The sequence below is a fragment of the Triturus cristatus genome, chromosome 10 (genome assembly GCF_964204655.1).
Source record: "Triturus cristatus chromosome 10, aTriCri1.1, whole genome shotgun sequence".
Taxonomy (NCBI): domain Eukaryota; kingdom Metazoa; phylum Chordata; class Amphibia; order Caudata; family Salamandridae; genus Triturus; species Triturus cristatus.
Window position 1 is genome coordinate 1,196,635,411 of NC_140593.1, and position 27,609 is coordinate 1,196,663,019.

Consider the following 27,609-nt stretch of genomic DNA (forward strand, 5'->3'; position numbering starts at 1 on the left):
TAGATCCAGAAAAGGTTTTGAGCCACTGACTAAATATGATTATGCGATGGGTGTAACCTTAAAAATACTCCTTTTTGTTGGCAACTAAGAACTTTATGCATTATCTCCCGTCCTGCAATGTATCGATTGCAGCTGCTGGTGCACAGGGGGGTTAGCATGACCTGACGTGCAGAGTGAAACTCAAGGATCCAAGGTTATGCCCCATAAAACATGGAGATCATGTCCTTTCCCGGTGCTGAACAGTTTTGGCTGCTCTGGATGGTTGTATCTACACAGCTGCTAAAGTAGGAGCTGCGCCTGTTCTGTTTTCTGATCTTTAATACTTTTATTGTTATTGAAAATCAATCCTTGACAATTCTGCTTCTCTGATGTGTGTACTTGCGTGGCTTTCTATTTCTTTCTAGACTCGCGTACTTGAGTAGATCCGACTTGGGGCCTGATTTAGATCTTGGCGGACGGGTTACTCCGTTACAACGGGGATGGATATCCCCCCCCGCCAAAATATAAATTCTATTATATTCTATGGGATTTATGTTTCGGTGGACAGGATATATGTCACCATTGTGATGGAGTAACCCGTCCGCCAAGAACTAAATCCGGCCCTAGATGGGGAGATCCTAACACTCTCGCTCACATCAACTCTTGCCTAAGGTTGCCAATATTAACAAGCATTGGCATAGCCAATAGGTCTCGCCTTTGGGACCTTATAAGTGTTTAGCTATGCAACAGTTGCATAACTAAATAGTTATAAGGCCCCAAAAGCGAGACCTATTGACTATGCAAAGCGGCCATGCGGCCGCGAAAGTGATCGAGATCACGATCAAACATCAGAGCGGCCGTGAAAGTGAAAGTATTCGCGGTAAAGCGCGGCGCGCGCGCCCGCGCACATGCACTGTAGCTCTAGGCTGGCCTGGTAGCACTTTTTGGAACCCTCTCAATAATACTCACCAGACCAGCGCATGCGCTGGGTCAGGCGAGACCTAAAAATTACCCTTTGGGATAGGGAAAGCTTAAGATAATTTTAACTATTAACTTGCCTAAACATCAATAACCTGCTCCACTGTAAATCGGGCGTTGAAGCACACCCAGATGCACTAGGCATCTCGGGTTCAAACCCTAAGATATGATGAAGCATGGCACTAACGGAAGTCAGTGGGTGAGGGATTTTTCTAAAAATTAAATAGGAGTCCTTTTTTCATCTGATCAAGTGGGTTTACAGGATATAGGTAGCAGGCTCTCTCTTTATGATTGTTTTGATGAATTTGGGAGGTGGAGCAAGCCCACTTTCCTCTCACTTTCCAGTTGTTGAGATATGCTCCAATCATAACAGTCCCTGAATAAAAATCAGTTCTGCAATCTTTTGAGCCTTGCGCTTTAGGCCTCTGAGGTGCTGGAATAAGAATCAGCGCAGAAAAGATCCCTGGGTCACAGCCGACTCAACAGCCGACGTCCTAATGCTACCATTGCAAACTACCCGGCCACTTGTAAAAACAACGATGGAACTTAATAGCTGCCTATAGGTCCAAGGTGCTGGTGGTATATACCTTCTTGTGCTTTGCCTGGTGGTCTAAAAAAGAGAGAAGCAAGATAATAGAAGGACCTTTCAGTAGTAACCACTTAATCAGTCAACACCTTCTCTCCGACAAACAGGATCTTTGGGAGGAGCCTTGTACATCCTCTCTTGCTATCCAGGACATGCCAAGTGGATGCTGGTGCAACAAAGGCTGGTGACACCAGTTCTTTACAACACAGGCACCAAAGGCACGGGATTTGTAGGTGCTCTAGTGATATCTGAAAGGACCAAGGGGGTAACTTGAATAAATGAACAGAGAATGTTAAGAAACTTTATTGCTTTCCCAGGAATCTCTGTAAATGACACCACATCATCAGGAGTGGATGGTTCTGTGAGTCCACTACCAGTGTCAAGAGGAGAAGTCTGATTATAAGATTGCATCAACACCAGCTGATATTGTCTTTCTTTTATTAATATGATCACTCTGGGGTAATCCAGAATAGGTGCCTTCTGGTGGGGTGCTTCTTCCATGCTTTTGAGGACAAAACAACTTGTTTTCTTCTTCAGTGTTGGGGGACCAAGTGTCATAATCGGAGAGTGACTTGCAAGAGTCACAGGTGGTCCAAGCCGACAACAAGGCGAGGTAGTATTTATCCCTCCTTTCGTAGGATGAAGCCGAATCTCCTGCCTCTTTCTACTCATATTTCTAGCTGAAGTGAAGAGGTACAGGAACTGGAGCAACAGCGGGCAATTCTCAGATCAGGCTGGGTATCTTCCTTACCTCTAGATTTTAGATTTCACTGCTCAACAATGCTCGCTCAATTTAAAAATAGAACTGAGGGACAGGCTTACTCAGGGCTTTCCGAGTGCTGCTCGGCCGATCACCTTAAATGGAAAGCACGTACTCTCCTGTGCAGTCTCTGTTTAAAAGCTGTTTAACTACAACAAGCGTTGGTGAATCCAATAGGCCTGGGTTTAATGTGACGATAAAATGCAAACACAGGAAATTGTTTCAATGGAATAGCACATCAAGACCGGACCTACTGGCTTTACTAATGTTTGGTAGTGGTGGTAATAGTGTTGGTATTGAGGTGTTGGTGGTATTGGTGGTGTGGTACTGGTGAATGTAAATGTGTTGCAGTGGAGGTATTGGTGGTGTGATCTCTGTGGTTGTGACGTTGGTAGTATGAGGTATTAGTGGTGTGAGAGCAAAAAGCAGGGCCACTGGAGTTATACGCTTCTACAGTGGCAGCATTTTTAGCAGAATAATGGATCTGCCATATAATCTATCATATGCTGCATAATGAGCAGATTAAAACAATTAGTTTCTAGCTCGAACTGATTAAAAGCTACTACAAATGTTGTGACCTTTGTTCATGCGTGCCGGAAGGCCCTTGCCAAAGATTGACTGGTCATCTTTTAGTTGCTTATTGTTGTATTTGCGTAATAGGTTGGTAGTAATAATGTGAAATATTAATGAAGTTATAGTATCACAAAATGTGCCACATTATGTCGCATAATTTGGCTTTTCGTGAATTTAGTCAACCCTACAGCATAATTTGGTCTTCCTCTGCTGCATAAATCCTGTAGCCCTGACAAAAAGCATTTAGAAAGCCATGTTAGGGTGCAGACTTGCACTTGAGACATAACAAAAGTATTCGAAAAAAGCCTGTGATCGGAAACATTATTGCTTTTTGTATAAACTGCATGTATGAAATAAACATTTAAATATGATAAGAAGTGGATGGACAAGTGCACCTTCTAGTTTTAAGATAGTCTCTCATGCAGTGCACAGCAAGCACTTCATAGAAGGTGGGATCATACAACACACAGCCAATAGCATGGCACGAGAAAGAAATACACCTCTCGACTGGGCTAAGATGGGATTGACAATGCCCAAAGCCAACGGCTGACAGAAGATGGTCTAAATAAGCCAGTGGTTAAAGGAGGCTGACCCACAGCCCATTCTATGTAAGCAACAGGTCTTGCGGACAGCTGAGCTTAAAAGAGACAAGAGGCTTTTCCTTCATTCTAAAAAAACATTTTAAAAATAATTCTAGTGCTCTGGGATCCTGCTAGCACAGCAGGAATTGTTTTCTAGAGTACTGTGTGCTGAAGATCCTGGGATGGAGAACTGCCCAACTTAGCCCCCACTAGCATGCCGCCTTGGTACCCTTTTAGATCTAAAGCTCCCCTGGAGACTGCGTTAAATTATGTGCTCAAGTCTAGCAGGTATCTTCTAGTAAAGCTTCACTACACACTTTTTAAATATTAGCTTTCCTTATGAGAAAGTCATTATTAGTCTGCAATGTTCTTCCCATAACAGACTGAGGCTCTGACTTGTGGTTTAACCGGTAAGACTGGTTATGAGGCATGAGCGAGCACAGAATGTCCTTCATTAATATTTTAAGAACTAGGAAAGATCATTTTACAAAGAAACTGCTCTCTCTGCCCCGGTTGGCCAGGCACCGGGGCCTTTTCTCAGTCTCTGCTCGGTACATTACACCTTGAGCAACCAGACCTACCAGCAGTAGAAACAAAAACCATCAACAGACCTACCAGCGGTAGCAACAAAATCCATCCCCAGACCTACCAGTAGTAGCAACAAACTCAATCACCAGACCTACCAGCGGTAGCAACAAAATCAATCACCAGACCTACCAGCGGTAGCAACCAAATCCATGGCCACCCATGCCCCTCCCTCAAATCAACATTCTTCTCCAAGTCTACTTCTACACGAGAAGTTCTGTAGTCCATGGACGGTGGGTCCTTCACCATCAATGGAGTCACTCAGGTCAGTAACACTGGGCTCCTGCTGATGATTCAACATTAGGAATCTCCTTCACCTTTGGTGTTAAGTCCAACTTTCAAGTGCATCGATCAGTCCACGATCAGAGAGGTAACTACACTCCCAGCATCTGATGGGTCTTTATGGAGCTGTTTATTCATCGTCTCTCTTTCCCGCCTCTCAAGCCTGACTGAGCACACAGCTGAATACAAGTACAAGATTACCCGTCAACCCGCCTACCATTCTTTTCAGAACCGTCTACCAAAATGAAAATGTGTTGCACATATCCCTCTTGTTTGTAAGAAGAATGCTTGCTCATAACGCAGACTGGCCAACCCCCTGGTAGGTCTGTAAGCACTACATGCCTACACACACCACTGAGGGGTTACTGGACTGAAAACTCCTCCCCAGCATGAGAAGCAAAAGAGGAAGTGTAGTCAAGTTCAGTTTATTTATGCTTCATTTTCAGGATAGAATAATATGTTTTGCTTCACTTTACTGTTAAATCCATGATGTCCTGGGCATAGTCCAGTACCGGAGTATCAGAGTATATATTTGTCAAAGATTATTCCCTCCATTACAATTCCATATCAGTCCTGGGTACTAGCTCTTTTCTTGTAATATTGCATACATTACAACCTATGACACTCTTCACGTCTTTCCCACCAGCCCACTGTGCATATGGCACGCAACAACTGATTTCAGCCAGAAGCCTCTTAGGATGCTATTTCCTCAGCTGCAGGTCTCCCATGCCACACAGGTTTACCTTCTGGTTTAACCAACCTGCATCCCTGTACTCGCAGACCAAGCACTGGCAGACAGAGTCAGCTAATCCCACCAGAACAGGACACAAGGACAAGACAGCCGTGGTATGCAGCGCAAGACCAGCATTGTCCTTCATCCTGCAATCTTCTCAAAGCCTCACGGAAGGTCAGTGCCGCCCAGCAAGACTCCTCTGCCCGCACCTCCACTGCTACAACCTAGTACACTCACCAGCCATGACATCACTACAGCGTGACTTGCTACTACCCTCTAGACTCAAGAAGGTATGAAAGAAGTTGTGGAACTGGTCATGCCCCCTACCTGTCGGCACTGCTACTGGTCGTGACTGCATGCACCTGGGCATCGCGGCATCACTGAAACGAGGAATGGACAATCATAAGCCTTGAAAGAAGCTACTACGACCATAAAACAGACACCATATGTCAATATCTGCATTACGAATCAGCAGAAACTACAGAACCCCTTATATTCCTTCATTGTATTGAATGCTGTGAATATGTACCAGGCCACATAAAGACCCTATGTGGACTGCAACCATTTTTCACCCTTCCAGTTGGTCCCCCGTTAAGGGAGCTGAACCTAGACTGTACATTAGTTTCTGGATGAACAACATGCATTTTTAAACTATATTGATTAAATTACACATCAATGTACAACAAACCGAGTGAAAACTTGTACAGTGATACAAACTGTACATCAGGTTTTTTAGACTGCATGAGGAGCAGTAGGATTCCCACTAGATTACTTAGTGTTTCTTCTGTTTTGCCAGTTTGGTGCACGTTTTTCCAGGTCTAGTAAAAAGGAGCAGGCGACAGGCAGCATATACTTACAAGTAGTGTCTTGCAAGGATAAACAGGATGCAAGAATCCCCCCGCCATCCTTTTATGTCTCTCCCAGATAGCACATGCGCTGTCTCTTTAAGACCTTTTGTTTTCTAACAGTGGGCTTGGAGGCTGCGTGTTGCACACCATTGGTTGGCTTACTGTCACTCTCATCTGCCTGCTTCTTATTGGTCAGCTGCTGTAGGCTTCCTTCCTCTTCATGTGTTTGTCCCATCCCTGGAGCATGTATGCATTACTTGTGTCCTTCCACTGCTCATTTATTTAGGCACTGCTTTTTTCTTTGTATTTAAGCACTCAACCAGGGTCCATCTTTTTCAGCTGGCTCCCTTGTGTACTTACTTCTACTCCCTCCGTGCTCTCCCTCCGTTGTTGCTTGTCCACACCCATCCACCCTCATGCCCTCTCTGGTCAGGGTTGCTTGCCCACACCAGCCTTCCCTTCTCTGTGTTGCTTGCCCATATCCGCCCTTCCTCCATTGTTGTTTGTGTTGTTGCTTGCCCACACCGGCCTTCCGTGCTTCTGCTGTTTTCCACATTGTGGTTTGCCTCCACCGGTCGTTGCCTGCCCCTCCCAATCTCTGTTTTTCTGTTGTCCTGTTGTTGTTTGCAAACATTCCGCTGTTGCGTGGCCCCACCCAGCTTCCCTCCTTCCATTGTAGCTTGCCCCTAGTCTCTCCCCGTCCTCCGTTGCCCATCAGCTTACCCCATTCCACTCTCCATGTGCCAGCAATGGTGGTGTCATCATGCTTTTTTCTCACACCCTCCGTTGTCTGTGTTGCCAGCCCCCACCTCTCCTGTGTTGCCTCCTGTTCCGCCAGCAATTTTAAAAAGCACCACGAAGTGGCGCGTGCTGACCATGTCACAGCACATTTCCTTTTTTTTTAACTTTCAGCCATGCTGCATAATATGACTAAAAGACATTGACAAAACCAACAAATATCTCATAGGCAAGACCTATTGGCTTTGCCAATGCTTGCTTATAATGTTTCTCAAGATACTCAAAAGTGGTTCTCAGTTTCTGGACAACGGATCAGTAGCTGTCAGAATAAACACAAAGTTGGGTTAGGTAAGACTGGAAACGAGTTACATTTGAGCTCATCCCCTACCACACTGCCGTAAGCACTCAGTTGCAATGATTAAATTGTAAACGACAAACTCATAAGTGAGAGACGGATCCAAGAGGCAGCCGATGCAGCCACAAGTTATGTGGTACTCCCACCACGAGCAGCAGATCATCAGGCAGCAAGCCATGTGTGAGAACATCCTCAATGAACGTCCCTGCATTAGATCTCACCACTCTTAGCTCCTCCAGGAGGGAGGCTCTCTTCACAGAACGTTAACAGAGACCAGTTTGATTGCCTTGCGCGATGGACTTTTCTCAGCCCTTGAGTGGATCCCGCTTAAGGCATATAGAGCTACAACATCCTCAGTCTCTAAATATCTGACACTTTATCGCGAGCCGTCACTCACTCCGCGTCATTCTGCACAATGGCCATAACTCACAACATCTATCAGCGACTGGATGATGGGAGAATAAAGAATCCTAGATCACGAAACATGTAGGGGGCAACAAAATGAAGACAAGTGAAAATGATAACCTAATTTTTTTTAGATAATAAAGACAATATAATTAACTTTGAAAGTAAGTTATTTTTTGTGACAAATTGGAAATAGTAATGGCTAGGTTTAGGGTGATAGTTTAAGGATTACGGTTTAAGTTAGGTCTAGTAAAGGAGCAAATGTAAGCTTGTACTCATTGTAGAATGACTCATGATGAGCAGGTTATTGTAACTGATTGTCTAAAGGAAGTGAGTAAGACAAATGGAAAAAACAAGAAAGACAAAGTAAAAAAAAAAAATGACAAAGGAAAACAAAAGTATACGAAGAGATAGACCTAGGAAAGTAAAACACGCTGATGGTTGAGAGTTGTAGAGTGAGTTCTCAGGAACTATCTGCGCCTCTCTGGCTGCTTCTTCGCGTGGGCTGGCATGCGGCTGCTGCCACTCCGGCATTGGTCTGATCTTCAATGCTTCATGCTAGAGATGCTTTCGATGGCGGTGTCAGCCTACGTGATCAATGGCGGCCCGGAGTATGCTCCGCTAAGAGCGACTTAAGTCCCCAGGTCATATTTGGCACAGGAATAGCTACAAATACTCTGGACGCGTCCTGGACACATGGCACAGGGACAGATAGTTTGAACAGTTACATACTGAGGAGACAATTAAAAATCACAATTTGTAACCTAGTGTGACAAACTGTATGTATGGGATGATTTTACATTTAAATATTAGTAGAATTTAAACAATAAACCACCAGGAGACAAGTGAAAAATTCTTCTGAAATGCAAATCCAAAGCCTGATGTAGTAAATTTTATGTGCAAGTAAATAGATAGTATAGTTAGTTATTGAGGCGCCGATTCACAAAGGGTTTCCGCACTCCTAGCGTAGGCTGTGGCGGGGAGGGGTGCACTCGTAGTTGGGTCCCCAGAATGGGTAACTTCAGTACGGAGGTCCCGCCATGACTGTGGGGTCTCCGCCCCAAGTAGGGAGGCCCTTTGTGAATCGGGCCCTAAGTATTTAGTACACGGAGTGCCAAGCGCTCAAACACTATAAGAAATTAATTACAAAATACAATCTGGAGTTGCGGTATTCTGACCTCAAGGAGGACATGAAAGGGAAGCCCTACACTATGAGGGACAAATGCATTTTCAAAAAGATGTATCCTAAAATATAACAGTCACTAAAAGCTAAACAATTGTATCTACAACCTTTTAGTGCACGCCATGAAGGAGAGAAACTCGACATGGAAGTTGAAGTAACTCAAATGTACAAATAGGACATGAGAAGTTCTCTTCTTCAGTGGAAAAGTGGATCCTGGAACGAGGACATGATTGATTTGGGCAAGATGGGGGAGGGGGATCTAAAGAAATTGATCAAGCTCTGAGCTGAAACCTACTCTTGGCCTGCAGCCTCTGACCAGTTTGGGAAATAGAACCTCTTCATGGCTTGACCAGTGTAGTCTCCTTCTAGGTGAGGAAGCTGAAAACGACCTAAGGAATGAACAAGAAGGTCCTAATGGTCACGAAACTTGTCCCAGGTGAAGGACTATTGCTATTTTTGAACAGAACAAGAGTTGCTCTGTATATGATATTATTATATTCTCATGCCTGGGGGCCACACCACCAGCTGCCTGCTGTACACTACGAGTGTACCAGGAGCACAGTGAAGGGGATATTTTGAGAGAAACCTAGAAGACGAAACAAGTACTTTAGGAAGGGTTAGTACGCGGAAGGATCCTAGACTAGGTGAGGGTGCAGAAGACCATGCATGACCTGCCGTAAGAGCTGAAGTCCCTGCAGTGGCCGTCGAAGATTAATTGTAGACAACGCCTCTCCTTATCGATCAGTAAATATGTGATTATCGCAGGCAAAGAGTGGAGTTGCAAGCTAGAAGTGAGAGATATGACTGGAAACTTTGATCAAGAGAAAGAAGGACACGGCAAGGGGAACGCGGAACCTGTGCAAACAAACACCCTCTCGTCAATGGCTGCTGTATCTTTAGATGCTTTTAATAAAATCATGTGGAACCTACCTCTTGATTTTTCCAGCCACAGCATTATGGCACAGAAACTTCATACTGAGCCAAGCTTGTAGACTGCACCTTCCCACCCCTCAAACACTCCTCCGCCCTCACAACCCAGCATAACAAAGTTCCTTCAGTGTCACTGAACAGAACCCTGACCTCATCTCCTGATGGTCCGCCACAACTCCAAATGAATCCCTTCTTCACATACACAACCTGTTCTGTGCAAAAGGCCAATCAGCTTCTCACTTCAGCAATCCACCTATATACCATGCTCCCCTAGGTATGTCCGCCTACTGCAATGCTAAACATCTCCGATGCAAAGGCTTACAGTGTTTCAGGCAAAACAGAATTGTCTGTACCAGGGATTTTTTTCAGTAATTTGTCAACACCAATCGGTGGCATCCTAAGGCCTCTGCCTCACCTCAACATATGGAAACATCAGCCCTGACTTTAACCACCTATGAAACCATGTTCTGCATGACCAACAACTATTATGTTCTCACATGCATACACTAAACAACAGACCAGACAACCTATGAACATTTTTCACTGTGTGAGGAGGGGGTGGGCCTCAAATTGGGCATGGCTTATTGCCCATTATTGTCGGAGGCACTTTTCAGCTCACAGACTCCCCAAACACCAAGAAACAAAGCCTTTGAGGCTGCTGCTAATATCCTGGGAGGTTTCCTGCTCAGAGCATACAGACAATTAGCTGGAAACCTGCTCTCTGCAGGGGTTTCCAGTTAATTGTTCGCACATCATGTGATATCGGCTCCTCACTGGGTGACCGTTTGATAGGAGCCGACATCGCGTGACACGCAGTGCGACCATGTGAATTGGAAGGTCTGAAACAAGCTGTAAAGTACATATGAACCAATTCCTGCTATGTGCCACCTGCGCTCCCATTAGGCTGTCCAAGGACACCCTACCCGGCCTATAACACAAGTGTGAGTACAGCCCTTCTTTCTTCTCTCTCAACCCCTTGCCAAGGTGTGCCCTAAGGGGGCCTTGATGGACAATGAAAGTAGAGCTAGCTGGAAACACGTAAGACTAACTCAGCAAGCAACCTGGGGAAAGAAGAAACAACTTCCTTGTCTAGAAGCCAACTTGAGAACTTTTCTCAGTTTCTCACTAGTGTAGCATCCTCTCCAGCCCGGTAACATGCACCTGACCACACCGGGCTCTGAAGTGCGCGTCTTTATTCTTCAAGAGTGCAACTGTTAACTGTACGCAATGCGTCATGAACTTTATTAACTACACTCGGACACACCAAAACGATTACCTCATTCTCCTACGGAGTCCATCAGGGACCAAAAAGGTCCCACTATTCGTATCTACAAGATACTATATCTAGCAGAGCTGTAGACAAGTGTGACAAACAGTGACACAAGCCCACCGAAATGCTGAAGCTAAACCCCCTAGGGAGCAGGTGGTCATTGCTGCCTAGTGCCCATACCTTAAAGGAAATATTGCTCCGCAGCGCAGAGTGCAGGCAAACAGACAGAAAGGCCAGTCTGCTGGAAGCTGAGCAAAACAAATTCATAGAGTTGACAGAAGCCATGGTAAGCACACTATACCATATGAAAAACAATGCAAATAGAACAAAACATGCCTCAAGCAGCTACATAAGTACATGGAATTTACCATCATTAACATCAGAAGGAAGGTAGACTTACCACTAGACCTGGGAATATTATTAACAATATCAATTCCATGATGTGGACTTTGTAGCTGCATAGGTAACAATTGGTTGCTTGGCATGTGAGACGAAAAAACTCATAAATTCATATTCACTCCTTTACAGGCGAAGTGGAGACCGCTGTTTTTATTATAAGCCTGCCATAGACAGACGACAGTAGGCGGCTACATGGAGATTCAGTCATACCTTCAACAGACTCCTCAACCTGGACACAGACACCCAGGTGGACATCAACCATCTGTCAGATTGTTACAAAGAAGCTATTTAGCTAAACTATACATGCTCTTACCTAGCAACACATATACCCTCTGGTGTCTTTAAGGTCACTGGGTGACAGGGTGCGCTTATGACTGTATTTAGCGTTTGCTAGTCTTAATGAAGAGCCTACGATGCAGAAGGAAAAACAACTTATAATCCTTGATCTGTTTTGTGGAATTTTCATTCCTGTCATAAACTACCATCTATTCTTCCTGGCTGGTGCCTCAGGATAGTAAAATAAAGCCGTACCACAAGCATCTAGATTCCAGAAGGTCAGTCAGAAGGCCTCAGTGTCTGGATAAACATCTGATTTTAGCTTTCCGCGGCTGAAGCCTATCAAAGCTGCATTTCCCTTACGTTCCAACAAGAGAGGATGTGGCCTAATGGCTAGAGCGGTCTACCTTGAAGCAGGGGTACCGGCGTCGAGTCTTGGCAGAGACGCTCAACATCCTGGGATTCTGGGCAAATCCCTTAATCTCCCCGTGCCCAACAAAATGAATGTGTCCGTCTGTAACGCAACTGGTGCTATGTAAAGCGCTCTGATACCTTTGGGTCGCGTTCGCGCTATATAAAAATGTGTTTCCTTTCGACTTAGAAAGCAAGCTTAGGGTTAATTCTGCAATTTTGTCTAAAGTTCGTTTTCAAAGTCTAATTGGACGTATTTTTAAAAGAAAAACAAATTTGTAAATCGAGACTTAAGTAGGCTCCTGTGTTTTATCTGCATTCACAAATGCCCATTGTTCTCTCTCTTTCTATCCAATTCATCCAAGTAACAGGCGCGCATGTCTACTCCTCCCAATAACATGGCACATCTTCCCTCAACCAATCCGCTTCAAGGAGTCTATCCCTATTCAAAACACTGGAGAAAGTGCACGAGCTGGCAAGTACACAAACTTAACACAACTCATCCTGAAAAAGAAAAAGGAAGCACAGATTACTAATCTATCACCGGTGTACCTCGAACCTTGGGTTCCGGAGCAGCGAGCTGCCCACCATAATGCGCTTCAATACCCCATCAAGTGTACTAGGCGCTATATAAAGACAATTAAAATTACATTTAAAAATGGTTTATATACATTAGAATCTTTGAAATGCGCTCCAGATCCCTGCATGATTAAGAGACTATGTTAGTGTAATGACTATCAATGAAGATCTTACAAAGCAAATGTTTTTCCCAATGCCGTCACACAATTTGTTTTTGTGAAAGCCTTTAAGTGCATAACTACTCACTCACCATTCTGGTAATCCCCACAAATCCAGAAAAGCCCAGGACACTGCTCACGTTTCCTTCCTTTGCTATAAAGCAGAACTGAGCTTCAATGGCTCTGAATCCCTCAGATTAGGCTGCCAGGCTGCAGAAGGAATAGCTGCTCTGCCTGCCACATGCCCTGCTGTCTGGTGTGTACATCCTCTACAAGGCACACAAACACTTCAAGCTTAGACAAACAAGCGGATGGGGGATAAAGTGACTCACCTGTGAGGGAAGGAAGCAGAGAGTAAGTCTGCACTGTCCCCCCGGCAACCAGCCGCACCCTCATGGCCTTAGAGCGGCCACATCTGGCTGCTGTTGTCCTCTATGACATCACTCGCCATCATGGAGGTCACATAATGCACACTGTGATGGCAGGCTCTAATGTAGCCGTAGCCATGGCGAGCCATGAGGTAAAACAAGCGCACGAGAACGCTTTCTCTTTACTTTCCATCGGTGGCGGCTCCTCCGCTGAGGCGCAGGAGTGTCGCCTCACCACTGCTTCGACTGCAAGCTGAATACAAAAAATAAAATGATAATAACGTTCCTTTTTCTGTATTCAGCTTGCAGCTGAAGCCAGACGGGTGGGGCTGTCACGTCACAGGGGGAAGAGTGGTGGAAGGACCTTAAGTGCGCATGAGGGTTTGGACGGAGGTCTCGGGCCAGCCAAACCGTCAAGCACACCTTGCATGTTCTCCACCGAGTCTGCATTACAGCCTGGGTGCAAACATGCACAGCCTGCCAGCTTCTGTCTGAGCGCTGAACCACGGCACTCAGACCGATCACAATGCTGATGTAAGGCAGCGCTGTGATTGGTCAGGGGTTTCTGGGGGGGCTGTGTGCTTCCTGATGAGAGGAGGACGGAGAAAGAAGAGGCAGCAGCCGGCGGTATTAAGGTAAGTGCTATTTTATTTATTATTCCCAAACCTCCCCACCACCACCCCTGTTCGGTAGCAGTCGCTACTGCTTTCCATCAAAGGAAAAAGTTGAAGATGTTGCTGCCTGACCTCATCACCACAGTCTGGGTTTCTATAGACAAGTATGTGTGGGGTGTCTGAGCCGTATGAATAATCATAGTATATATTGGTTCCTACTCGCTGAATAAAACAGCGGACGATGATGAACAGTGCGAGCAGACTCGCCCATATATCTCTATTAGTTCTGCTTGAGTACAACTGTGACGCTGAAGGTAAAGCAAACGCTTGAGGCAATGGTTTGGGAATTAGAATCAACAAGATGAAATCCTGGTTTGCTCACTGAATAACTTTTCTTCAGTATTCCTTCCACTATGGTGAACAACTATGACTCTGGAACTGCAACAAGATCCCTAAGGCACTGATTTGGGAATCCAAAGTAAGGAGGTGAAGCCATGTACGCCTGGCTCATGGAGTCATCCTTCCTAAGAGTCAGAAGGAAAGAAGTGAAGTCCCTGGTTTGCTCACAGAAACTGAACTCTGGTCACCAACACAGTCTCCCTGCACCTCAGCTTCTCAGCACGCTGGGAATGTGGCGAAGCTTCCCCTCGCGTGGCTATAGCTAGAACAAATAAGCACCTCAGCTTCTCAGCACGCTGGGAATGGGGAGAAGCTTCCCCTCGCGTGGCTATAGCTAGAACAAATAAGCACCTCAGCTTCTCAGCACGCTGGGAATGGGGAGAAGCTTCCCCTCGCGTGGCTATAGCTAGAACAAATAAGCACCTCAGCTTCTCAGCACGCTGGGAATGGGGAGAAGCTTCCCCTCGCGTGGCTATAGCTAGAACAAATAAGCACCTCAGCTTCTCAGCACGCTGGGAATGGGGAGAAACTTCCCTCGCATGGCTATAGCTAGAACAAATAAGCACCTCAGCTTCTCAGCACGCTGGGAATGGGGAGAAGCTTCCCCTCGCGTGGCTATAGCTAGAACAAATAAGCACCTCAGCTTCTCAGCACGCTGGGAATGGGGAGAAGCTTCCCCTCGCATGGCTATAGCTAGAACAAATAAGCACCTCAGCTTCTCAGCACGCTGAGAATGGGGAGAAACTTCCCCTCGCATGGCTATAGCTAGAACAAATAAGCACCTCAGCTTCTCAGCACGCTGGGAATGGGGAGAAGCTTCCCCTCGCGTGGCTATAGCTAGCACAAATAAGCACCTCAGCTTCTCAGCACGCTGGGAATGGGGAGAAGCTTCCCCTCGCGTGGCTATAGCTAGAACAAATAAGCACCTCAGCTTCTCAGCACGCTGAGAATGGGGAGAAACTTCCCCTCGCATGGCTATAGCTAGAACAAATAAGCACCTCAGCTTCTCAGCACGCTGGGAATGGGGAGAAGCTTCCCCTCGCGTGGCTATAGCTAGAATAAATAAGCACCTCAGCTTCTCAGCACGCTGGGAATGGGGAGAAGCTTCCCCTCGCGTGGCTATAGCTAGAACAAATAATTGGCCGTAGTGACTCAGGTGCTTTCACTTAGTAGGGTGGGAAGAACAAAGGAAGTCAAATTTGTAGAATACAATTTCACAACAAAAGTTCTTTACTAAATTGGATTATAGCTCTGGGTAAATATGATGTACCTTGGAAATTTAGTAGGAACAGGTCAGGGGAAATGGATTCTCAAATTTGTCATTCTACTAATTCCTTTATCTAAGAAATCACATACAACCGGAAAACTCTTGCTAATAGGTAAACCAGGTGCAGACCTGCCCTCAAAAATATAGCCTCACTACCGTCCCACACCATGGAAATGTTACAGTTCAGCCAGCTTCTGGACATTCTCTCTCAGAGATATTCACTCATTAACTCAATTTACCAAATGATCTGTCTTCAGCCAGATCCCCATGCAGTTTTCTAAATTATTTTCCAGTTTCCAGGCTATGTTGATTTTACAAGGCACGACTGATCAGGGAACTAGACCGTACAGCGTTTATCTAAAATACACTCATAAAAAATTCAGGGCTTTTTTGACCCTCATTGATCTAAAAACAGCGTTTGAGTCTGCAGACAGAGCAGCCCTCAGGCAGAGTCTGCAATATCTTGGCCTCTGCACAAAGCTCATGAATGCAGTGAAACAAATTCATCGAGGCAATACAGCTACAGTGAGATTTGGCCAAAGGGTGAGAGTACACCAAGCTTCCCTATAAAAAATGGCCCCATTCAAAGATGCCTCTTTGCATTCTATTTAACCTGTTCATCAGTTATGTTGGAAAGCGTCTACTATCGCTGATCTTGGATGATCAAACCATTGGGGGAGGGTTGGGAGGGGGGGACAAAACAATGATCCTAATATTTGCTCATGACGACGTACTGTTGGCCTGCACAGAGCTTTGCATAAATTACTCGAAAGTTTTGAAAATGAACCTCACGATCAATGTTAGCAAGATGTTGGTTAACTCAGCGGTACAAAAGGGGGTGGTGATGGACGGAGCATCAGAACCAATCAAACACTCACACCCAGTCAACAGATCCGGGTTTGATCCATCACCGTTCTTTAGCCCACTCTGCCACCCCAGTTCAGACATGGCCATATGCAAATCAGTCTGACCCTGTGCCTCATGGGAACAGTCCAGTCCGAACTGCCAAGCCATGCCTTCCCTGGACCAGAAACAAGCTACCTAGGACCGGTTTCTGGCATTTCAGCCGTCTTCAGCCAGGCTTGCTTGAATCCAGTGGTTAACTCAGGGCACAGCCTGAAGAGAATATTCAAAGCATACAACCGGCCACTGGACCTCATGGATTATTATGATGACTCGGGAATAAGGTTTGATGCAAAGCTGAACTGGGTAAAGCAGAAGTCCAAAAGTGAAGCGAGTCTGTCGCAGCACGCTAATGCCAGTTTGAGATTCGGTGATAGATGTGGCTGAAGACTGCTCAAGCTAGCTTTGCAGGCCTACCAAGACAAAGCACGGGCAGCTGGCCTGAACAGGGCCGAGCTCTGGGGAAAGCTTGAAATTTATCTCAAGTCGGTTTGTGAAATTTGGCAAAGCGGTAACAAAGTAGAAACTCACATAATGTACCATAGTTTAAACATATAGTAATCACTGCAAGGACTTTAACCAGCATAGAATGTTATAAGTTATCGACCAAACCAGAGACCATGATCCCCTCGACTCAGAAAATAATCGAACACAAGTATTGGTCACAAATGTTTAATATGCAGGGAGGTGAGCTCTTTCACTGTTCCAGGAAATTAAACTTGCCACTTGCTACGAGAAACAAAGAGAGCTTTATTAAAAAAATTCAGGTTAGGTTCACTTCCTGTAAAGACTCTTATGAGGAATTGGCAGAACACGAACCACTTTTTTCCAACTGCACAAAAGGTGGCGATGAACCGGTGTTGCACATTATGCTGCTATACACTTTCCCCCGTCAGCTAGGAGGGTATACCTATGGCCACTTAAAAAAAATATATAACAGACGTTGTAATTCTGCTATGAATCTATGTCTCCGAACTGACTGTGAATCTATCTTTAGCCCAGTTGCTTCTTATATTTATGCAGCTTGGAAAGCCATGCAATTGTCAGCTCATTAATTGACTGATATCGGACTATATTTTCCGTATTGTTGAATCTTACAGTTAATGTTGGCATTCAGCTTTGAGCTTTTGCTTCTGGCTAACATAAATCTGGCAGATAGATTACTGTTGGCGGTATTTCACTATAATGCAAGCGTTTTGAATCATGCATTACACATGCATCAGTAGGATGAGAGGTGGTGGAAATGCAGCAATTTCACGAAATTTATTAAAAGAAATGATTATGAGACTTTAAATTGTTCTGTATATTATTGGATACATTTGGTAACTTGAATCCTTTTAGGAGGTAGATAGAACTACGAAGTTTGACACATATATGAAAAAAAAATGAGTCGAGCACATTTGCTCTTTAGAAGAAAAGTAAGTTGGCTCCAGCTGTCAAGTGGTTCTGTTTAATCTATTAATTATTTTGTGTGACTGCAAAATTACAAAGTCCTAATCTTACAGAGGCAAAAAGGTCTGTGTTCGTACAATATAGGTTGTCTAAATACATTTTCAGTCTTCAGCGAATGTGCTTTGGTGCCTGAGGCACTAGCATATAGCCAGCCCCGTCCCATGCAGGTAAGAGCGATGGGGCCCGGAGGGGGGGGATTTCGACAGACGATGACGAGGGAAAATGTATTATTTATTTAATTTCCCCTGTCATTGTCTGTCGAAATCCGCCCCACCACTCTTACCTGCACAGGCCGCCGCTGCAGGTAATGTTGTGTTCATGCTTAAATAGATTAACGAGAACCATGCAGGAAGGCCGTTCTGTGAATTGTACTCCGAGCTGGAGGGAGAGATCAAAGTAATCTTACAAATGGTAGTTGGCTGTTTCTCCTTTTCTTATATTTGTATAATTATGGAATTCTGCTGGAGCCGGAGGGAGAGAATGAAGTATATCTATAGATATTGTTTGATAGCTGTTATATTTTTGAATGATGGACCTACTATGAAATGTGACAGACCACAGAATTTGCAAAGTGTTGAAAAACAACTAATCACATCGAGTACATACTTTTCAAAATGTTATTCATCAACAATAATTAGATCTTTCACGGTATATCAGGAATTTGATTTAATTTACAGTCTTTCTACAACCTAGAACAAATGAGCTGGCGTAAAACAATCCATTTTGCACTCAGCAGAAAAAGAGCCCACATGTGCTCGCAATAAGCAGAGTAGCCTCCTACATTTTGAACATTAGTTGAGTTTCAAAACCTCCATTGAGTTTCACTTTCAGGTTTACTCTGGGGATCTGATAAAATCTCTTTCCAACAAAAGCCCGGTTTGAGAGTCTGTAGAGAAGAGACTTTGAGATTCAAGATATCAGAGCTCTTAAGGAGATTCTTCTAAACTCCAAGTGCCCTCTTAAAAATGGTGCTTTGAGACCAGTGCCTGTGATGTAAACCTAACTTGCATGAGGAGCAAAGCAAAGTACATTCAAGACAAAACCCTTCTCCCAGTCTGTCAACTGGGGACATTAACACATCTGGACAAAACCCTCGCTTGTTTAAAATCCAACTCAAGTTTTAGTCACTTTTGATGAGTTTGAGACGAAAACTATTTTCTGAGGGTAAAATCTGCAATGTAAGCCGCAGGACTTTGATCTGGTGCTAAAAGCAGTTACCCTGAATGTAATCAATCCATACAAGAGAATAACAATGAGGTCTCAATAATCGTAAGGAACTGTCCAAGTAAAATTATTTAATTTGTCTTCACAGAAAGCTTATTCCCCAGTGTTGGGGTAAAGCTGGTAACGCTCACTCACATTTTCCTACAAACCTTGTTCGTTGGCCTGCGGCGTGTTTCTGCTCTAGGTAGCTCGCAACTAAATTATGCATGCATTTACATGTTAAAGGTAACATTGGGGTAGAAATCCTGGCATTCACAGGAAACCAATCAAGGTATAATTCTGAAACCCATTCAGATTCATTCAAATGCATTAGCATAATGATGTCCTGAGAGAAGAGGGCCCCCTCCCCCACTACTGGAAAACGGTACCTGGTGGGCTGAACGAAAGAACAGGTGAAGCATTAACTACAGATAACCAACATGCATTAACGCTATGGGTGAAGGAGGTCCCTAAAATGCACAGAATGCATACTGTAGGTCAGCTGCTCCCTGCTCAAAACAATGTGGCTATGTGTCTTAGTTTATATAGGGTTTAAGTCTTTACATCTTAATCCCACTCTCTGCAAGAGACATGATATGTGGAGCCCTCTACGCATCCATCCACTGACTCATGAAGCAAACATGCTACGTTGAACATGTGACTCATGTCTGCCATGTTTATTATAAGTATGAACCACCTATTATGATGCCAATCTGTTATATGATGGTTTCCTCAAGTCCCTCCGAGGTAGCTGCGAGGAAGAGAACTTTCCCTGATGTATCTACATTCATGCGATATTGCATCCTACAGGGCAACATATGGTGGATGGGCTGTTATAATTCACTCAGCGGGAGCTCCATCACTCGCCACCTGGGCCACAGCCTTTGTGGCACCGGTGGATGCCCTAAGCTGGTTGTATGCTGTACTTTGCAATGCTCATGAAATCTAAAATGAGCAATGAATCGACGGCGCGTGATTTTCTTTGAAGAACGTTTCTCAAAATGTTAAGCTTATAGGATGACCTTACTTCCTCCCTAAAATGTGAATTATTCACCAGCTCGGCCTTAATGTTTACAGGTTGTGTCTGTGAAATAGTACATAAGTGGCCTCACACACTACCTCCATCACACAGCGCATGCAGAATGCTTGAACGAGGAGACAAAGGTGGTAAACAGCGCAGGCCTACAAGCAGCTTGCATCTCAGGATGCACAGAATAAGCCGCAAAAAGATATGCCATAGTGCGCCATATACCAAAGGGAGCAAACCAACTAAACTATACACTTCTCACAGTAAAAACTGAGAAAGGAATGACATCAAAATAAAGTTCACTTTACACTTCTGTGCCTTCAACACACAACTGCTATCCCCAGGTGCTGGTATAGGAAGCAGTATGAGGACAAAGGAACAAAGATGCTTTTTCTGTCCAGGTACCTCGAAAGTCACTCCATCAATCAATCTGTAGTCAATGCAGAGGCAAAACAGCCCTGCTTTCCCTCACTGTTTGCTTCTATGTATTGCTCCTCCTTGTGCACTGACGTCTTTTTACACTTTCTTCACTGTATATCCAGGATCCAACAGGGCCACCTTCTCCTACCATGTTACCAAATGTTGGTACAACCTTCATTTTGCTGGTCACAAAGCTATCAAACTTCCAGATTTCAGAAAACAACTTAAAACATGGCTTTTTTGCAGCTTAACCATATCGACGGACCTCTCTCTTCAGTACAAGGTCACCCAATAGGATGATAGTGCACATATAAACTGTTCAACCAATCAACAGGCTGTTCCCCCACAGAGCACGCTCTGTAAATTATTGCGGATATTACAGTTGGACCTCCCTCTTTAACATTACTTTTGGGCGTTTTGCAGACCAATAACTGAGGCCACCGCTTGATAAGGAGCACAAATGAGGGATGCTTTCTGGAATCAGGTTAAATCAGTTTGCACGCCCATAAGCTGATTGCAATTATTTATAGAAGGAACGAAAAATAACCAGGAGCCTTTCCAATACAAGAGTCCGATTAGCTTAATGGAAACTCCAATCACGACCTTACTTCGGCTTAGCTACACCGCTGTCACCAGCGCAATCTGCCTGCGTGACTTCACGCATCCATTGCTAATTCGAAGGATACCGAGCGGCCACACATTCTGCGCCTTCGTTCTTACCTCCAGATCTCCTTATCTGAAGTCACAGAAGCAGTAATTTAAAAGGTATTGAAAACAATAGTGCATTAGTCTTTGGTATCACGCTGTGCTCGTTCTTTGCTACTCTGAGTAAGCTCATTACCGCAAAGAGATGTGTAGTGACCACACGTTCCTCCGCACTCCAGCTTATCAAACTGTTGTTTTGATTGATCCCAGCGCTTTTAGATTTGGGGGACACCCGACGGGCATCATTGATTGATGGCTTAAGGTTGGTGGATTCTAAAATAACGCTAGAACTTAGGGTTGAGGCATTTTTCGGATATCACTGCAAACACCTTTTCGGGATATGTGTTTCAAGTACACGTGGCAAAAGGTTGACAGTAATTCTTGTTTTATCATTGCAGGCACTGCTCTAGAAGGGGTGCGAACCTCAACAACCCTGGGGAAGACTTCTTTCAGCAGGTAAATGAAGCTACTTGAAGGCTTGAGCTCGCATTGTAGAGTTGGGTTGGGTGACCACCTCACTCTAGGTTCTTTCCAGGACTTTTCACCTACAAATCATTGATTTCAACTGTGTAATCTAATTAGTTCAATGGAGGTAAAACAAGGCTACAACACCCAGAATGCATTAGGCTAGCACAATAAAATGTAGGACTGACAATAGTGTTGGTAATGACCTGGAGGAAGGTAGTCCCCTGTTATAGACTGGCTCATAGGCTACCCCTTGCTTAGGTTTTGATAGCTCTATGCAAAGATATATCTCAATGCGATTCTACCACAGCAGTGTCCTCCAACTTCCAGAGTGGCCCAGACATATCCGAGACACATTGCAACAACAAAAGTAGGGACACAAGCATATTGCGACACTACAAATTTAAAGTAACATTTTAGGGATATATCTGTTGTCCAGAAAGACTGTTTCTTACCAAGACCATTAACCATTAGTTGCTAATGGGACAGACCTTCTCAGTACATGATAGGGCTTCAGATTGTGAGGAAATGCACAGACACCCTGCAAAAGCACCAAACATGGAGGCACAAGTCCTTCTGTTTCAGAACTGAAATGCCAAAGACAAAATGTACTCCCTTCCCTCAATATTGGTGACGTGAATCCTGCACAGCACTTATTCTCAGCGCCACCTCAGTCAGCCTCTGGTGAAATCTCCTACATGATACACAACATATAAGTGGCCGGCAAAGGCATTCAAATAGTGTGTAGAGGAAGGGAACTCAGCAGAGATGGAAAAGGGTCTTAGCTGGAGGAAAATGTGTGTAAGAGGGTATATGTACGTATGTACGTGGCATTTGTATAGCACAAACCTAGAAAAAAGCCGAGGGGCAAAGGCAAGCATATGAATTAATGAATGAAAATATTTATGGTGCGCAATCATTAGAGCTTTCAGGATGGCTTGGAGCCTGTCCCATGACGCGTATGGTGCGCAATCGTTAGAGCTTTCAGGATGGCTTGGAGCCTGTCCCATGATGCGTATGGTGCGCAATCGTTAGAGCTTTCAGGATGGCTTGGAGCCTGTCCCATGATGCGTATGGTTCGCAATCGTTAGAGCTTACAGGATGGCTTGGAGCCTGTCCCATGACGCGTATGGTGCGCAATCGTTAGAGCTTTCAGGATGGCTTGGAGCCTGTCCCATCACGCATATGGTGCGCAATCGTTAGAGCTTTCAGGATGGCTAGGAGCCTGTCCCATCACGCAAATGGTGCGCAATCGTTAGAGCTTTCAGGATGGCTTGGAGCCAGTCCCATGATGCGTATGGTGCGCAATCATTAGGGCTTTCAGGATGGCTTGGAGCCTGTCCCATGATGCGTATGGTGCGCAATCATTAGAGCTTTCAGGATGGCTTGGAGCCTGTCCCATGATGCATATGGTGCGCAATCGTTAGAGCTTTCAGGACGGCTTGGAGCCAGTCCCATGATGCGTATGGTGCGCAATCATTAGAGCTTTCAGGATGGCTTGGAGCCTGTCCCATGACGCGTATGGTGCGCAACCATTAGAGCTTTCAGGATGGCTTGGAGCCTGTCCCATGATGCGTATGGTGCGCAATCATTAGAGCTTTCAGGATGGCTTGGAGCCTGTCCCATGATGCGAATGGTTCGCAATCGTTAGAGCTTTCAGGATGGCTTGGAGCCTGTCCCATGATGCGTATGGTGTGCAATCGTTAGAGCTTTCAGGATGGCTTGGAGCCTGTCCCATGACGCGTATGGTGCGCAATCGTTAGAGCTTTCAGGATGGCTTGGAGCCTGTCCCATGATGCGTATGGTGCGCAATTGTTGCTTTCAGGATGGCTTGGAGCCTGTCCCATGATGCGTATGGTGCGCAATCGTTAGAGCTTTCAGGATGGCTTGGAGCCTGTCCCATGATGCGTATGGTGCGCAATCATTAGAGCTTTCAGGATGGCTTGGAGCCTGTCCCATGATGCGTATGGTTCGCAATCGTTAGAGCTTTCAGGATGGCTTGGAGCCTGTCCCATGATGCATATGGTGCGCAATCGTTAGAGCTTTCAGGATGGCTTGGAGCCTGTCCCATGATGCGTATGGTGCGCAATCGTTAGAGCTTTCAGGATGGCTTGGAGCCTGTCCCATGATGCGTATGGTGCGCAATCATTAGAGCTTTCAGGATGGCTTGGAGCCTGTCCCATGATGCGTATGGTGCGCAATCATTAGAGCTTTCAGGATGGCTTAGAGCCTGTCCCATGATGCATATGGTGCGCAATCGTTAGAGCTTTCAGGATGGCTTGGAGCCAGTCCCATGATGCGTATGGTGCGCAATCGTTAGAGCTTTCAGGATGGCTTGGAGCCTGTCCCATGACGCGTATGGTGCGCAATCGTTAGAGCTTTCAGGGTGGCTTGGAGCCTGTCCCATGATGCGTATGGTTCACAATCGTTAGAGCTTTCAGGATGGCTTGGAGCCTGTCCCATGACGCATATGGTGCGCAATCATTAGAGCTTTCAGGGTGGCTTGGAGCCTGTCCCATGATGCGTATGGTTCACAATCGTTAGAGCTTTCAGGATGGCTTGGAGCCTGTCCCATGACGCGTATGGTGCGCAATCATTAGAGCTTTCAGGATGGCTTGGAGCCTGTCCCATGACGCGTATGGTGCGCAATCGTTAGAGCTTTCAGGGTGGCTTGGAGCCTGTCCCATGATGCGTATGGTTCACAATCGTTAGAGCTTTCAGGATGGCTTGGAGCCTGTCCCATGACGCGTATGGTGCGCAATCATTAGAGCTTTCAGGATGGCTTGGAGCCTGTCCCATGATGCGTATGGTGTGCAATCGTTAGAGCTTTCAGGATGGCTTGGAGCCTGTCCCATGACGCGTATGGTGCGCAATCGTTAGAGCTTTCAGGATGGCTTGGAGCCTGTCCCATGATGCGTATGGTGCGCAATTGTTGCTTTCAGGATGGCTTGGAGCCTGTCCCATGATGCGTATGGTGCGCAATCGTTAGAGCTTTCAGGATGGCTTGGAGCCTGTCCCATGATGCGTATGGTGCGCAATCATTAGAGCTTTCAGGATGGCTTGGAGCCTGTCCCATGATGCGTATGGTTCGCAATCGTTAGAGCTTTCAGGATGGCTTGGAGCCTGTCCCATGATGCATATGGTGCGCAATCGTTAGAGCTTTCAGGATGGCTTGGAGCCTGTCCCATGATGCGTATGGTGCGCAATCGTTAGAGCTTTCAGGATGGCTTGGAGCCTGTCCCATGATGCGTATGGTGCGCAATCGTTAGAGCTTTCAGGATGGCTTGGAGCCAGTCCCATGATGCGTATGGTGCGCAATCGTTAGAGCTTTCAGGATGGCTTGGAGCCTGTCCCATGACGCGTATGGTGCGCAATCGTTAGAGCTTTCAGGGTGGCTTGGAGCCAGTCCCATGATGCGTATGGTTCACAATCGTTAGAGCTTTCAGGATGGCTTGGAGCCTGTCCCATGACGCATATGGTGCGCAATCATTAGAGCTTTCAGGGTGGCTTGGAGCCTGTCCCATGATGCGTATGGTTCACAATCGTTAGAGCTTTCAGGATGGCTTGGAGCCTGTCCCATGACGCATATGGTGCGCAATCATTAGAGCTTTCAGGGTGGCTTGGAGCCTGTCCCATGATGCGTATGGTTCACAATCGTTAGAGCTTTCAGGATGGCTTGGAGCCTGTCCCATGACGCGTATGGTGCGCAATCATTAGAGCTTTCAGGATGGCTTGGAGCCTGTCCCATGACGCGTATGGTGCGCAATCGTTAGAGCTTTCAGGGTGGCTTGGAGCCTGTCCCATGATGCGTATGGTTCACAATCGTTAGAGCTTTCAGGATGGCTTGGAGCCTGTCCCATGACGCGTATGGTGCGCAATCATTAGAGCTTTCAGGGTGGCTTGGAGCCTGTCCCATGATGCGTATGGTTCACAATCGTTAGAGCTTTCAGGATGGCTTGGAGCCTGTCCCATGACGCGTATGGTGCGCAATCATTAGAGCTTTCAGGATGGCTTGGAGCCTGTCCCATGATGCGTATGGTGCGCAATCATTAGAGCTTTCAGGATGGTTTGGAGCCTGTCCCATGATGCGTATGGTGCGCAATCATTAGAGCTTTCAGGATGGTTTGGAGCCTGTCCCATGATGCGTATGGTGCACAATCGTTAGATCTTTCAGGATGGCTTGGATCCTGTCCCATGACGCGTATGGTGCGCAATCGTTAGAGCTTTCAGGATGGCTTGGAGCCTGCCCCATGACGCGTATGGTGCGCAATCGTTAGAGCTTTCAGGATGGCTTAGTTTTTTACCGGAAGCCAGTGTATTCATATAGTCAACAAGTGATAGAAGCGGTAACTCGTTTGTGGACTGTTAATGCACCGAGGTGTAGTTTTTTTTCAAAAGTTTGTCTTTACCTCCTTCCTAAACTGGTGCAGCACTGGAGTGGACCCGAGTGATCCAGGGATGCTTTTGTTTTCTTGTTTACTCTTCTTAGTCTCTAGTCTTATGGCGTCATTCCTTGAGGTGTGCTAAGAACCAACAGAGACGAGGAGCTTGTTGGCAGGACAGGTGGGAGTGCTGCTTGTGATGCTTTGTAAATGATGCAGCTGGTTTTGAAGATGGTATATATATGTATGAAGAAAAGTATCACGGAAAAAATATATCTACAATCGTTCATGAGAAGAGCACATTTAATTACCCCTTCAAGAATATCAAATAATCATATAGAATACATCTGGCATCATTTACAATATATCACAAGAAAACAGGTGTTTATACAATGAAAGATACAAACACATATATCGCACAACATCAATTAAATGTATCACACACAACAATTAACCCAAACGAAAACAATTTTCATCAGTGTCCCCTTCTAAGTATCAGGCGGACCACTTGGAGGTAGTCAAACTAAAAAGTGGGGGACACAAGCAATGAGGGCAACTATGACCCAAACGTTATTTCAGGTGTCCCAACGACAATCTGTGAATCACTGAAGCTCAGGTGACTCCTCCATCCAATATCTGTCGACGTGACCACGTTTCAGCCAAAGAAAACTTGAGGCCTCTTCAGGACAGGGGTTAAATGACAAATGTATCCTCTAAATATACCACTTCCAAGGCTGCTCACTAGATATCGAGGAAACGTTCTTTTAAAACGCTACTCGCGCTTCTATTCTGAGGATACATTTGTCATTTAACCCCTGTCCTGAAGAGGCCTCAAGTTTTCTTTGGCTGAAACGTGGTCACGTCGACAGATATTGGATGGAGGAGTCACCTGAGCTTCAGTGATTCACAGATTGTCGTTGGGACACCTGAAATAACGTTTGGGTCATAGTTGCCCTCATTGCTTGTGTCCCCCACTTTTTAGTTTGACTACCTCCAAGTGGTCCGCCTGATACTTAGAAGGGGACACTGATGAAAATTGTTTGCGTTTGGGTTAATTGTTGTGTGTGATACATTTAATTGATGTTGTGTGATATATGTGTTTGTATCTTTCATTGTATAAACGCCTGTTTTCTTGTGATATATTGTAAATGATGCCAGATGTATTCTATATGATTATTTGATATTCTTGAAGGGGTAATTAAATGTGCTCTTCTCATGAACGATTGTAGATATATTTTTTCCGTGATACTTTTCTTCATACATATATATATTGTCCCCTATACCCAGGTATCATAGGGTGATTTGGGTATAACCCTGTTGTTTTTGACTGGTTTTGAAGATGGAGCGGACCGACAAGGGAGTCACAGGAGTCCCATTAGGAAGGGGGTGATCTGATCATATTTATTGAGGCTGTGGATGAGACGTGCTGTGGCCTATCAAATTCCCTTAAGAGGTGACAATGTAGAGTCTGAGATGCCATACAGCAGGGCGTTATCACCATCCAGATGCTAGAATACGAGGGCTTTAACATCAGTTCCATAACAATAACTCGGATGTTCCACAAAAAGACCATGAGTGAGTCTGAACTTTACATCTATATCAATGAAGAGACCTGTACCATATAAAATAACCTAGTTTTCCTAGAAAGGTACACAGTAGTCAGACCAGGCATACCTAAACATGATCTAGTTCCTGGTAGGACTGTGCACATTTAGTGATTGAACATACCATGATAAAGTGTGTAAAATCCCATGTGCTATGCTGCGAACCCCCAAGCATTCTACTCGCTGCTCTA

The 27,609-nt window shown here is 45.3% G+C and overlaps 1 protein-coding gene across 5 annotated transcripts in view; it reads right to left on the minus strand.

Moving 5' to 3' along the window:
* Nucleotides 1-27,609, minus strand: part of SLC38A5 (solute carrier family 38 member 5) — a 419,077-nt gene that overhangs the window by 142,677 nt on the left and 248,791 nt on the right. For 2 of the 5 annotated variants that reach the window (XM_085629633.1, XM_085629636.1), the window contains one exon: nucleotides 5,385-5,437. The exons of the other annotated variants lie outside the window; for them this stretch is intronic. The gene's annotated coding sequence lies outside the window, so the exon portion shown is untranslated. The remainder of the gene's footprint in view (nucleotides 1-5,384; nucleotides 5,438-27,609) is intronic. 5 annotated transcript variants of the gene reach the window in all.